General features: G+C 35.0%; 1 long non-coding RNA gene across 1 annotated transcript; it reads right to left on the bottom strand.

Annotated features, from left to right (window-relative positions):
- Nucleotides 1-1,696: 1,696 nt before the first annotated feature.
- Nucleotides 1,697-3,822, bottom strand: LOC132159164 (uncharacterized). Its single transcript, XR_009437807.1, has 4 exons — nt 3,480-3,822; nt 3,266-3,402; nt 2,644-2,772; nt 1,697-1,828 (listed from the first exon to the last, which is right to left on the bottom strand). It is a non-coding gene; the product is annotated as an uncharacterized LOC132159164 (long non-coding RNA).
- Between the last annotated feature and the right edge of the window lie 11,609 nt (nt 3,823-15,431).

Below are 15,431 nucleotides of genomic sequence, written 5' to 3'. Positions count from 1 at the left end.
GTTTAGTTTTTATGTGTATGCTAACGCATCAGTACAGTATGCATGATGTAATTCAATTTGCAGCATCAGCATAGTCGCTTGCAACCCAGTTTTTATAACTGTGCATATACTTCTTACATTGCAAATGTACGCTATGTGGAGTATAGTCAAAGTGGAGTATAGTCAAACCAAAATTTTATCAGACACCTACACTACTTTCTCATATTATTACAGTTTATTTGCTATCCTTACTTACATAAATGAACTATAGTGTCCTGCACTCACTAGTAAAAAAAAAATATAATAATTTTAATCTGGTGTCTGAATAAGTTTTGATTTGACTGTACATTGAAAGTCAATGCTTTCAGCTGTACACGTGAAAACTGAAGCATATTTTGGGCTTTAAAGATTTGATTAAATTATTCTAAATATGCACCGTTAGCAAGTACTTAACAATCTTTGTTCAATAACTGTGCACATGTACCATATTCTCAACGCTGTAAGAGACTTGGCCTTGCACAATGCAGATAAAGTTGTACAATGCTGTTTCTGAGAATAAGAGCATTCCATACTGCAGTGCACATCTGCATGAGTGCGTCAGATCACAGATATAAAAAAGCTTTATGTCCATGCTGATTGTAGAAGGTCTCAATAGCTGTGCGACAACATCAGTCTTGACTTCTTTGGCTGGGTTCACATGCAAATTGCGTCCTCACCGAGCAAATGTTGTTTGACCTACACTCTAAAAAACACTGGGTTAAAAACAACCCAAATTGGGTTGTTTTTAACACAACTGCTGGGTAAATATAGGACAGAACCCATATGGGGTTAAACTAACCCAAGAAGTTGGGTTATTAATTTTAACCCAGCAAATGGGTTGTTTTTTCTACCCAAAAATTGGTTATTTTTACAAAAATAATGGGTTAATTTGATTTCATAAATGGGTTATATTAGGTAATTTTTATTCCTTTTACAATTAAATATACCACATAATAAACAAACAGGTCATTGTATTACAAAACATTGTATTAGCTTTATTTCTCTTTCAGCATATTACACTTTGTAATTACACTTTACCTCAACCAAAAATTCAAGAGATCATACAAAACTAAAACAATAAAATTCCATTTATAAACAGCATTCAAAACAATTTCTTTCATTTTTATGGTTTGCCTCTGTAGTTGAAAAACTGTAAATGTTTAAAAAAAATCATAAACTACAAAGAACCACAAGGTTTAGTAATACATTTTTTTTTTTTTTACAAATAATTAAGATTTCTTTGTTTTAATCCATATGCTCATGAAATTCATGAACTCCAAAAAACCTCAAGGTTTACTAAAACACGTTTTTTTTTTTTTATACAAATAAATTTCATTATTTTTAATCCATATAAAATACTTTACCTCAAGAACAACTGTTTGTTACAAAGCATATTTGTTTTAAGTCTACATTATGGACCTGTTGTTTTTAGTCTACAAAATGAACACAAAAATAAATCTATGAAATACAACGTATTGGCAGTAACCTCTTTTAATCTACTTGCAAGAATGTATGTGAATGTATGCAAGAATGTAGTGCCCAGTGCAAAAATTTCACTGTTGGGGATTCACTTCCCTCCAACTAAAAAATATTATGAATATAGAAACTGTTTCGGGTAGTTTACATGAAAAACATAAAACGATTTGAAACATACATTTACTGCCCCAATGAGAGTGCTTTGCTCCAAAGCTTTTCCTGCGAGGATGACAAATGCCTGCGAATCAATGTGTCCATTTTCAAGTGACAGGACATGAGGGTAAGGTCTTGATGCTTCAGCCTGCTGGAGGTCCTCCACCATATTTGTTCCAACCTAAAGGACAAATAATGCAAATGAATAAAGGTGAAACAGAATGGGAGTGTCAGGGGTGTGAGTATGGGTGGTGGGTTGGGGAGTCATTCGAAACTGTTTATTCAATCAAGCTGTCTTTAGAAACAATAGGTCTTGTATAGCCAGAGCTTTGGATGAGGCAAAATACCTGAAAATTATTACAGCTTGATCTGGACCACTTTGACAGAGCCACTGACAGGGATGCAAAGCAAGTCAAAAGAGTTTTAGTAACACTTGAAATACTTTAATTTTACTTTAATTTAAAACTTTTAGTTTCTACATTTAATATTCTGCCCTACAAAAGCAAAATACCTTAACTTGCTAGAGTGTGAAACTGAAAAAGTTCTTATTTGTCTAGTCAAATTAATTATAGCTAGGACACTAGAAATTTGTCAATAAGATGTTTTAGTAATGAAAATTATCTACAGAAAAAAAAATTTGAGCTCAGACTTATTTATCCAAGATACATTATAAATTAAATTACAAAGTTCTTATGGAGCATATCTCGTTAACATGTTACTATATATAAGACTGGAATAACGATGTTGGAAATTCAGCTTTGAACACAAACAAAAATTTTTTTTTTAATATATTCAAATAGCAAATATTAATTTATTGTAACAATATTTCACAACATTGCTCTTTTTGCTGTATTTGGATCAAATAAATGCCTTTGTAAGCAGAAGAGACTTAATTTAAAAACATAAAACAATCATACCGATCCCAAACTTTTGAATGGTAGTGTATTCAACCTGGTGAAGTCATTATATGATTGAAATTTCTTGAGTCGTACTTACAGGCTAAATGTCAATGAAAGCTTTTTTGATTTCATCAATGCTGGGCCTGGAGTGTTTTTCTGCCAATTTTGTAGGGTGGAGGTGGAAGCAAAACAGGTAACAGCTTTAGTGCAAGATTTCCCTTTGCATCTGTAGGAAAATAATATTACATTCATCAACACTACTAAAAACAGTAGCGAGTTGTCATTGAAAATATAGGGCCAGATTTACTAAACAGGTCAAATTAGCATGAGTCCAAAATCCCATAAAAGTGTAGACTGAAGTGTAAAGTTCTGCTGTTGATCCACTGACAATGTGCAAATTTAAACACACAGACTCATAATGACCAACATATCCCCATATAAGAGCAGCAGAAATTAAAAGCAATGTTATAAAATCTTTGTCTGGCATTCTAAATAAATAAGATGAGAGGAGAAAATGCAGCATTTTCTAGCAGCAATTATTGCCAAGCACAAAAATGAGTTAAAATATATAAACTACCACAAATATGCAGTAATGTTAGTTGCAAAAAATTTTCCCAATTTTTCATCACTGCATTTCTTTAGTAATCCTGACAGTACTATGGTGCAAGCTGTTAGTAAATCTGGCCCATAATATCAAAATATTGTAGAAACATTTTAACCTTCTGTCATTTCTTCAGATGTACATGGAAGCTTTGCTTCTCGCTTCGCAAAAAGCAAGATCCTGTCAGTATACCAGCCATTTTTCAAACAGTTTTGGGGCTGCATCTTGAAGTAAAATGTGAAAGTCCTGTGCAATCTAAAAGCAAAAATAACAATTTAACAGACTTAATATAACTCATGTTACCATTTGATAAAGACAATATGTTAACATACCATGCCTGGGGTAGTTAGCCGAGGAAACTCATGGAGGACCTCAAACATATTTTTCGCATGTACTGTTCCACCTGGCTGATGGGCTGTGTGTTGTTTCTCAGTCATTGTTTAATTTCCTCAGCTCTCTCTTCAGATACGGTTGATTCTACTGGACAAAGAAATAATAATGCTGTTAATCAAATAGAGGCTTATGAACATTTTTTACATGTAAAAGGTATAGTTTCCATGAAAACAGAAATACTCTTCAGAGCTTTTCAACACTTTAGCTAGTAAATCCTGGATGTTTCTAAACTCCATGCAAACTGATTCCTGAATTATACTGATTAACATTTCACTTTGCTCATAATTTATTTAGGGTCGTTCCAAACCTGTAAGACCTCCGTTTATCTTCAGAACACAGTTTAAGATATTTTAGATTTAGTCCGAGAGCTCTCAGTCCCTCCATTGAAGCTGTGTGTACGGTATACTGTCCATGTCCAGAAAGGTAAGAAAAACATCATCAAAGTAGTCCATGTGACATCAGAGGGTCAGTTAGAATATTTTGAAGCATCGAAAATACATTTTGGTCCAAAAATAGCAAAAACTACGACTTTATTCATCATTGTCTTCTCTTCCGTGTCTGTTGTGTGAGAGTTCAAAACAAAGCAGTCTGGATATCCGGTTCGCGAACGAATCATTCGAACAGTACACTGACTGAACTGCTGTGAAGAGAGAACTGAAGATGAACACCGAGCCGAGCCAGATAACGAACGAAAGATTGACTCGTTCACATTAAGTCATTTGTGGATAAATGCCTATTGGAGACGTGAGCCATTTAAAATGATTCAGTTCGATTTGGTGAACTGGTTCAAAAAGATCCGGTTACATCGAATGATTAGTTTGCGAACCGGATATCACTACACTGCAGTGTTGTGAACGCACTCACAACAGACACGGAAGAGAAGACAATAATGAATAAAGTCGTAGTTTTTGCTATTTTTGGCAAAAATGTATTTTCGATGCTTCAATAAATTCTAACTGACCCTCTGATGTCACATGGACTACTTTGATGATGTTTTTCTTACCTTTCTGGACATGGACAGTATACCGTACACACAGCTTCAATGGAGGGACTGAGAATCTAAAATATCTTAAACTGTGTTCTGAAGATAAACGGAGGTCTTACGGGTTTGGAACGACATGAAGGTGAGTCATTAATGACATAATTTTGATTATTGGGTGAACTAACGTTAACCCTTTAACTAAAGGGGTATAACCACAATAACGTTACCGGATCTTTTTAATAATAGTAACAGCTGTTTTTTTTATGGTTTATGGCATTTTTATTATCAATGTATGGCAATAATTCAAATTAGATGAGATGAAAGTGTCACCTCAGCGAAAGGCTGTGGGTTCGCCACCACGGACAGTCAAGAGCAGGTCTGAGGGAAAAAAACAATATATTTTAGTCCAAGATTAATTGACACTTACCTGGATGTCAAATAATAATACTAATAAATAAATAAATGATTAGAAATGTATTTTTATTGTGAAAAAAAAAAACGAAATACACATCAGACAGAAACAAATAGGTAATGTAACGTTATCTCTGGTGCTCGCAAATGCACAATGCTTTATGATCCATCATATAACGTAAAGTGATATTTTAAAATCAGAACGCCACATTTTTGCCAATCTGTAACGATTCAATGATAAAAAAAGACCAATACAAACCTTTATTTCACCAGAAAAAAAGGCTGAATTCAGTTTGCTTGAAAATAATTTCTCCTGTAAAGATCAAAAATGCCCGCGACGACAGATGACCCAAAAATTGGGTTGTTTTGACTTAGCACTGCATGCAGTAGGATGGGGGATGAGCAGCTTTATGTACAAAAGGTGGTTTTCTAAAATGTATTACCAGAGATTTGCTTAAAGGCTGTAATGGATAAAAATCTAATTTTTATAATCTAAAAAGGCAAGGAATGCGCGTTTACATCACATTGATCTCGTGGCATTGAAATTGACTGACTTAATGGACTTTGAAGTAAATTATGTCATATAACAGTTAAGAAGAAAATTAAGACTTTGACAAAAGTGTCGTTTAAAACATAAAAACAGTAGAAAACGTATGTACTATCCAGCAGGCATTACAAACAGGCAAACCAAAACGAGCGAAGCTGGCGGTGCATTTAATGTCATGTAAACGTGACTGTTGTCGCACATTTCTTTGCCTTTTTATCCCTCATTCGCTCAGTATTATGTTATGTGTATAAATATGTTTAAGAATACATGTCAAATGTATAAATATATTGATACGAACCTTATTTCTCCAAATATTACAGCGTGTGTATGGCATCCACCTCCACCTCGAATTCAGTCAGCCCGCGCTGCGCTGATCCATCCTGCGCTGAGTTGATTTGACCCAATGAGCTGGGTTATTGCGTCCGAGTGGGGGAGGGGGTGCATTGATTCAGCTCTCAGTGAAAACGACCCAGAAAATAACCCAACGGTTGGGTAACATAGAACTACCCAAAAACTACCCAAAACTGAGAAAATAACCCAAAAAATTTACCCAAATGGCTCAACCCAGCACTTGGGTAGAAAAAATAACCCAGGATTTTTTAGTGTGTATGTCAGCAGTAGCTATTAGTAAACTCTGGAATATTTAAGCATATTTGTGCATTAACTACACTGTAAAAAATGTACTGTTAATTCATAAATTTTTGCCATTTACATGAAGCGGAAGCAGAATTGTTGAATTCTATTTATATTTTCTTTGCTCGCAAAAAGTATTTTTGTAGCTTCATAAAATTTACGGTTGAATCCCTGATGTGGGAACATGGACTATTTTACCAATGTCTTTACTGTGTTTCTATGCCTTGATCGTGGTAGTATCCTTGCTGTCTATGGGAGGGTCAGAGAATGCTTGGATTTCATTAAAATATCTTAATTTGTGTTCAGAAGATGAAAGAAGGTCTTACAGGTTTGGAACGACATGACGGTGAGAAATTTTCATTTTTGGGTGAATTATCCCTTTAAAGGACATAATTGGGCTGCATGGTAGTACTATTCTAATCATGGTAGAGCAAGACCACCTTTGACCCTTCTCTAATTGTAACATCTAAAAAAAAAAAAAAAAAATTTTTCTCTCGCCATATCATGAAACCATTCTATCCATTCTTATCTGTAAAATGCTGCTTACTTATTTCTGTTTGGAAAAGGTATAAAAGATGGTTGATAATTAAAGGTTGAGATCTGAGTTTTTTGTACATTTAGTTTACAGCCTGATGATTTTCTGAGGAACCGTGTTGTAGAGAGTGTGTAGTGTAGACGGGCAGGAAACAGGCAGATGATGGTCAAACGTGATATTTAATATAAAATACAAACACCTAAATGCAAATGTGTCCAGACAATAAGTGAAAGTGATAGTGAATCCAAACACAGCTGAACAGAATTTACTTAAAGTGTCAATCAGTTACAATGGAAAATAAAGAGTGGTGGGAAATAAAAACTAATACACACAAGTGACTAAAACAAATACAAACTAAAAGTCTGTGATAACTGAACATGTGTGACAAATGTCTCCATCAGAACTTCTAAAGTGTCATTTGGTTGGCCTGGATGAACTTATACATCATCTGTTTATAGTTATAATTTCTGTTCTCCTCCAGTCATGTCTAATTCAACATTTTGTCTTACATATTGGCTTAAAGGCTCTAATAGAAAAAGCAAAAAGATAAATAAAAGACTGTAAAAAAATTCCATTCACTTTGACTCTAGCTGTAGGTTTACTATAAGGCAGTGAAAAAGTTGCATGGAATTAGTGATTTTATCTTATGCTTCTGAATATGACTCGAAATATGCAGTGTGTGTCTGATGCTATCTAGTGTCTTTCTGACTTACAAGAGGGTCATATCTGATAATTATAGTTTCTAAACAACCATTTTTAATCCCTTCAATAAAAACATATCTACCTTCTTTAAATATTTCCTTTCTAGCAGATGTTCAATGGTATCATATTTTGATATAAGAATGGAAGCCACCCCTAACGCAAAGAAAATATATTTCCTAAAATATGAATGATCAATATATTTAATGGCATAACAGTATATTAGAATTTATACAGAATAATATATTGTGTAAATATATTACAATATATTGAATAGCACATAAGGAATTGCCACTCTCATTTATTAAAAAATATGTGACAATATATTAACTTATATATCACAACTTTTATATTCAATAATAATAATATAGACCAACAGATCTCCCCCATATTAATATAGAGCAAAAACACATTAATTCAGGCAAAATCAAGCTTTTTATGGTTATTTAAATGATTAATATGATACCATTGATACTGCCCTACCCTGCTCTTGTGATATTAATTTTATTTGTGCAGATTTTAAAAAGGTCTTTAGTCTTAAATTTTATTTAAAAAAAAAAACAAATAAAAAAAAAACATAATGTAGGCTAACCTCAGACACTGTCAAATGGCTATAAAATATAATTTTATATTATACAAAGTTTAAAATATAGAGTAGAAAAACTAAAGTATAAAGCATGTAGACTTACTCAAATATTGTCAGCTGGCTTAAACATATTTTATAATATATAAAGAATAAAGTATATTTAAATATGTAAAAGATAATTTAGAAAAATAGATCTGCCCTGTGTCATTTTGATAAAATACCAAGATACCGGCCTACTCAGATATTGTAAAAATACCAAAATAAATATAAAATTTTAGAATGAAATATATAAATATACTGAAATGTTTTTTTAAATAAAATATAAAACAGAAATATAATAAACATAAATAAAAAATATGTAAAGCATTGTATATATATAAATAAATAAATATATATATATATATATATATATATATATATATATATATATATATATATATATATATATTCTTTATATTAATCATATATAGATATCTGTTATTTGTTTTAAATCTGTTTTTCTTTTACTATATTTTTTCTAGATAGAAAAAAATATATAAGAGATTTTGACATATAAGAAGCATGTACCTCTAAGATCAGTAAGATCTGATAATCTACAAAACCAATGTTATGTTGAATCCTTTATGTTGAGATTGAACGATAAGAGCACAAGTTTGTGCTTGTGAGTGTGAGATGGAATGACTTAAATTAACAGCCTGTTGCAATAGTATGACAATAAAAAAGTCTGTCTCTATCTGAAGAACTAAACTATCCTAATGATCAGTGATGAACATTTTAGGTACATATATGGGTGAAAGACAGACAGTAAATCAGTCATGATTTTTAATACCATATACATGTCATATACATGTGCTGGGAATCACTCTCTCCCTGATATTACTAATATTTTGAAGGTATAATTCATTGCTTTTTTATCAGTACAGTCATGCATAACTCTGGTATATCTTAGATAAACCAGGTTTAGCTTAACCACACAGGTTATCTTTGGACTGCACACTTCTTGGTACTTGGTGAGTGGAGATGAATCAGACGAGGGAGGAAAGAGAATGTGTTTGTAATGTTGGCACTAATTCTTTGGCCTTGTGCCTGGTTTGTAATGCCTGCTGCTTTTTAATGGCCCTACAACATTTTGAGCCAGTGAATGAGGACATACTATTACTGTAAATATCATAAAACAAGGCGAGAGACTTTGAATTCAGTAATTTGAGTGATTCGCTTACCAGGGATAGAATCGTAAGCAGGATAAAAGATGACAGCGTTCATGCAAGACCCTTGCGTGAGACAGACCCAAATTGGACAAAGCGATAGACAACTATAGGGCCAACGAGATAACAACACATCAGATGAAAATGGTAGCTGAAGAAGTAGATGTGAACAAGATAAGCAGTGTCAAAAAGAGGACCCATTGGCTCCCGTTCGCTATATAGTGAAAATTCCAAGAATGTTTTCCTCAAAAACCTTAATAGTTGTTTTTTACTGAAGAAAGAAAATTCTGGAAGTGAACTACTTTAAGAGCAGCTTTATTGTTAACAACCTGGTTAACATAATTTTTGTTTCGCTATGTACGGGGCACAAGAGAAATATTAAGTGAATCATTTAAAGGGATAGTTCACCCAAAAAAGAAAATGTGATGTTTATCTGCTTACCCCCAGGGCATCGAAGATGTAGATGACTTTATTTCTTTAGTAGAACACAAACCAAGATTTTTATCTCAAACCATTGCAGTCTATCAGTCTTATAATGTAAGTGGATGGGAATCACAGCTAAAACATACAATAAAACAAAAAAAAAACACAAACAAGACAAAATTAAACCCTGTGGCTCGTGACGATACATTGATGTGTAAAGAAACAAAATGATCGGTCTGTGCAAGAAACTGAACAGCATTTATATTGTTTTGATTCATGCAATTTCCCGAACTGTTAGAACTTTCCTGAGACCATCCTCCTGTGCACGTTCTCAGCAGCAGGCACGTGAGGCATCTTCTTCTTCTTCTACCTTCATGGCGGACCACAGACTTATAAGTACATTACTGCCACCTGTCTCTCAAGTGGACCATTGACACTCCTAATTGAGATTGTGGATTGAGTGTCAGTGGTCCATTTGAGAGATAGCGCACAGAGCGCTCTCTAGAACTTCTGCATAAAGATAAGCGACCTCGTAAACTTCTGGTAAAACTCATTTAATGTTGTGGTTTATATAGGTAGAAACTCTTAAGGCCTCACAGAAAACTCTCGTCTTGTCAGAAATTAATCAGTAGGTCTTTATAATCCAGCATTTAGCATTCTCACATAATGTAGTCTCAACGTTACAACTCCTTATACCTACATGTGATACTGTCTCTGTTCTCCTGCATTCCTTAGATCCCATTGCTCCATTGCCCTCTGAAAGACAGAGAAAGGACTCTTGTTATTAACTCATCTAAGTTCCATTACCTGAATTTATGGACTGCTGGTACTCACCTTCTCCTGCCACCTTTATCCTCTGCTCCGCCGTGAATCTGAAAAGCCTGCTGTTTTTTGCCACTTAACTGAGTGTTCCCCTGTTTGTGTGTGTTGCCGACAGAAGACCAGAACTCAAATATTGATTATTATAAGTTGCTTTCCCACAGAGTATCTGCTCCATCTCTGCCAAGATGGACGTACTCTGGAGAGGAGTTTGTGGAACATGTCCATTTGGTGAGTTGGAATAATTCCCTGTTGAATCATGTTTTGCTGAATGTGCTGGATGACGATCTGTTCATCATCCTTATGCTTACGGATGTTTATGAGTTGTCTCTGGTGGATTTTATTAATCAAGTCCTTGAAGTATTGGGTTCCAGTTTCTGTGTTGGTGAAGCAGATGAAGACTAACGTGATGTCTCTCCAGTTCCAGGATTGCTCCAGCTCACCCTTAGCCCCCAACTGAATCCTCCACATCCTTAGTCTCCCTTCTACAGATTACTTCTGGCCTGATATCCACTCCATCTGGCCCTTTGTGGAAAAGTACCTTCAGTCTGAAAGTCTGCACGAGAATCCCATCTAGACTATGCACCCCTCTCAGAGAACAGCTTGGATCAGCTCTAGCCCCTAACCAGAGTCGTGAGATATCTCTAGCCCCTGAACAGAATTGAGAGATGGCTCTAACCCCTGACAAGAGTCAAGAGGAAGCTTGCGTTCTGGAGCTCAGCTCAGAGAATGCTCCTGTTCCTGAGTTTAGCCCAGTGAGGGCTCCTGTTCCTGAGTTTGGCCCAGAAAGAGCTCCTGTTCTTGACTTTAGCCCAGAGAGGGCTCCTGTTCCCAAGTTTATCCCAGAGAAGACTTCTGTTCCAGAGTTAGGGTCAGAGAGTTCTCCTGTTCCCAATTTAGGCCCAGTGAGGGCTCCTGTTCCCGAGTTAGGCCCAGACAGGGCTCCTGTTCCCGAGTTTAGCCCAGAGAGGCTATCTGTTTCAGACCAAAGTCCAGAGCAAGTATCCAGCCCCTGACCAAAGTCCAGTGCAGGCTCCAACCCACAAGCTCAGTGTAGTGCCCGCTTTCACCTCAGAGCTCTGCCAAGATCCTGCTCTATTCCATGGATTCGCTCCAGAGTTTGCTCCTAGTCCAAAGTCCACTCCAGAATGAGCTCACTTCACTGAACTCAGTTATGAGCCCATCTCTTCTTCTTCTCTGTTGGCCCCATCCTGATCTCCTGCATATTTTGGGTCCCTGAAAGGTCCACTCAGTCCTCCTTCATCAGTCCCAGTGTCTGCTCCTCCAGAGTGCCAAGTGTTCTCTGCTCTGCTACCAATGTTCAACCTGCAGCCCACCTTGGTCACCGATACTGGAATAGAAGATGGCACTTTGGGAGTATTCACCCTGGCACTATTGTATGTTTGGTCAGTGCACATTCCCATGATTGTTCCCAAGAAAATTTTCGGGGGAGGGATTTTCCCTTGTTAAAGCTACTGAGGTCTTCAGTACTCCCTGTGCTCCTGGCTCCTCTGGTATGACTACGGTGATCTTCTGTACTCCCTATCCCCCTGCCTACTTCAATACGACTGTGGTGGTTTCTGTACTCCATGTGCTCCTGGCTCCTTTGATATGACCGCGGTGGTTAATGTCCGAAGAATTCCATAAACTGATCCCAATTACAAGAAACCCTTTTTGTTTTTGTGAGGTGCGTGAATATGGTCTTCTATAGTAAGAACAGCCTTTCTGTATAACTGATGCATGAATTACCCCACACTTTGGTACAGTATGTTAAATATGGAACAATTAAGGTTGAGTATAGAAGCTGTAATGAAGCTTCGTCCAATACGTGTTTAACGTTATAAAGAATACCAATATTTTTACTAACTTTACATTTGAAATGATCGATATGAGGCTTCCAGCTAAGTTAGCTGTTTAGGATAATTCTCAAAGATTTAATTTCTGAAACACATTCAATATTTACATCCTGAATAGCTAAACTAGTACATTCATGTTTTCGCTTATTTCCAAAAACCATATCATTTGTCTTATCCCAATTTAAAAACAATTTATTATAATCAAACCATTTCTTTAATTCTGTCATTTCCCTTTCAATAATGGTCGTTAATTCGTTTAAACCTGTCCCGGTCTTGAACACAGTTGTGTCATCTGCAAACAACAAAAAATGAATGTATTTGGAAGCCTCAAATATATCATTAATAAATAATATAAAAAGTTTAGGGCCAGTTATGGAACCCTGGGGAATTCCACATACAACAGTTTTGCATTCCGAGGTCTGGTTTTTAAATTGAACATATTGGCTTATATTACTTAAATAACTTTCAAGCCATTTATATGTCTGACCCCTTAATCCATAGTGTTGTAGTTTTGTCAACAGTTAGGTTATGGTTAACAGAATCGAATGCTTTCTGTAAGTCCAGAAATATACTTACAATATACTTCTTTTTGTCCATTGCAGCAAGAATTTCTTCAGTTAAATGAATTAATGCAACGGCGGTTGATCTATTGGATCGGAATCCATATTGATAATCAAAAAGTAAATTATTTTTTTCCAAAAATATCTTATTTATGAGTAAACCATTTTTTTTATTATTTTAGGAAACTGTGAAAGTATTGAAACAGGTCGATAATTATTAAACTGATGTTTATCACACTTTTTAAAAATAGATATTATTTTTGCAGTCTTCATCTTTTGAGGAAAAACACCTGAACTAAAAGAAAGATTGAAAATATGAGTTAGAGGTTGAAGTATGCAATCTATAGTTTTTTTTTTTTTTTTACACTTTCTCACAATATCTAAGATTTCAGTTTCGGTGACTTCATTAAGAAACATTGACATCTAAACACTAGCATAACTGTTTAGGCTAATATTATCTACCTAGAGATACTATCTCTTAAATGACATCACAATGGTATTAGTGATAATCATTAACTTACTTTCATAGTCATGAACACATTGTTAAACACTTATAATATTTTAAAGCTTTCTCAAATCTACAGCTGTGCGGTGAAATTCACTTTGAATTCATGAAAATGACATGAAAAAGTGTGCCAAAATTTGTGGAAAACAAAAACTTTTATGATGAAAATGACATAAAATTATCATTATAATCAGTAGATGGCAGCAGAGGATCATTCATTAGCTCAACTGCCATTTTAACTCCCTCGTTTTTTTTTTTTTTGTCCTGCTTTTGGATTTAATTATAAAAGACTTTTACAAAAATTATTTTCACTTTTACTGTACTGAAGTATAAAGTATAGCAAGTGCAGGAATCACAAGTCTCATGTCATTTAAAAAATAAATAAATATGTTCTGACACCAACAGCCTAAGAGGGCAAATTAGCCTATTTAAATACTATACTAACTACAAATTAAATAAGTTAATTAATAATGGTATAACAATTAAATGATGTATTAAATATTTTGAAGCATTTTTAGATTTAATTTAGATTTCGTTTTGTCTTTAGCTGTAAATGCTGTTAAATATATTCAATCAACACGGACTTGCAGAAAAGCTAGTTCATGCATTCATGACCTCTAGACTGGACTATTGTAATGCACTTCTAGGTGGTTGTCCTGCTTCTTCAATAAACAAGCTACAGGTAGTCCAAAATGCAGCAGTCCTTACCAGGTCAAGAAAATATGATCATATTACCCCAATTTTACAGTCTCTGCACTGGCTACCTATTAAGTTCCGTATCAGTTACAAATGATCATTACTTACCTATAAGGCCCTAAATGGTTTAGCTCCTGCGTACCTAACTAGCCTTCTACCACGCTACAACCCATCACGCACCCTAAGGTCACAAAACGCTGGACTTTTGGTAGTTCCTAGGATAGCAAAGTCCACTAAAGGAGGTAGAGCTTTTCGCATTTGGCTTCCAAACTCTGGAATAGCCTTCCTGATAATGTTCGGGGTTCAGACACACTCTCTCTGTTTAAATCTAGATTAAAAACACATCTCTTTCGCCAAGCATTCGAATAATGTATCTCTTAAATTGTGACTGCAGTTGCATCTGATCAAATGCGCATTTTTATTCATTAGCTTGGGTTAAACTAATTAATTTTACTTTGTTGGAACAGCAGCTATGCTAGTGATGTCTCTATTTGTTTCTCTGTTTTGGTAACTAGGATTTACACAAGCTCCAGTCTGGATCCAGAACACCTGAGAAGAGATGATGCTGACCCTCAGAGGACCCCAGATGATGCTAACCCTGAATCAACAACAGAATTAACAAATATTGCTACATTTGTGACTGCATCATATAATAATTGCTGTTATGATGTTCATTGTCTGGTTGACTATGTCTTGTATTAATTTTTCTGAAAAACCTGTCAAACGTGCACAAACTGAAAGTCACCACTGATAAGCTATTACTAAATATTGTAGAAACTTATTTTTTCTGTAAAGTTGCTTAGTAATGATTTGTATCGCAAAAAGCACTATACAAATAAACTTGAATTGAATTGAATTGAACTGGTTACTGCTGTAGTTTTGTTACTCTGAATTTAGACTTAATCCCCTAATGTACAACTTTGTTTTTCACATCGCCTCTTACAGCCCTTACAGCACAGTACAGTTGGCCAGAAATGGCTTTGCTGGCATATCTGAAACCAGGAAGCAATTGCATGTGGATGCTAATTGTGGATTCTGGCAAATAAAAGTGTATTATTGCGTTATAATTTTTTTTTCTTGAACGTTTACTGTTTAGACGCCAAAAGTGGAATGAAACAGCTACTCTTGAACCGCGGCACACTGACAATGTATCCGCTCAGCTCAAAGTACATTTTTAAACAAACAGTGCTGTGAGATCCAGTGTGACGCACTTAAATTCGGCAAAGATCTCAAATGACTGATTTAAACTAGTTTTAAAAAGCCAAATGATACAGCCCTGACAAACAAGAAAAACACAATGAAACAGAAGGCTTTTCAATCTACAAATCGTTTACCATGGATTCACTGTAGTAACACTATGGTATTGTGGTAGCCCATCATTTCGAATTTCATTATATTAATAATTTAGACATGCATTAAATGTGTTAAAGGAGT

Source organism: Carassius carassius, chromosome 16, assembly GCF_963082965.1.
Source record: "Carassius carassius chromosome 16, fCarCar2.1, whole genome shotgun sequence".
NCBI classification, from domain to species: domain Eukaryota; kingdom Metazoa; phylum Chordata; class Actinopteri; order Cypriniformes; family Cyprinidae; genus Carassius; species Carassius carassius.
Note: the sequence above shows the minus strand (reverse complement) of the source record. Positions and strands in the feature narration are given on the sequence as shown.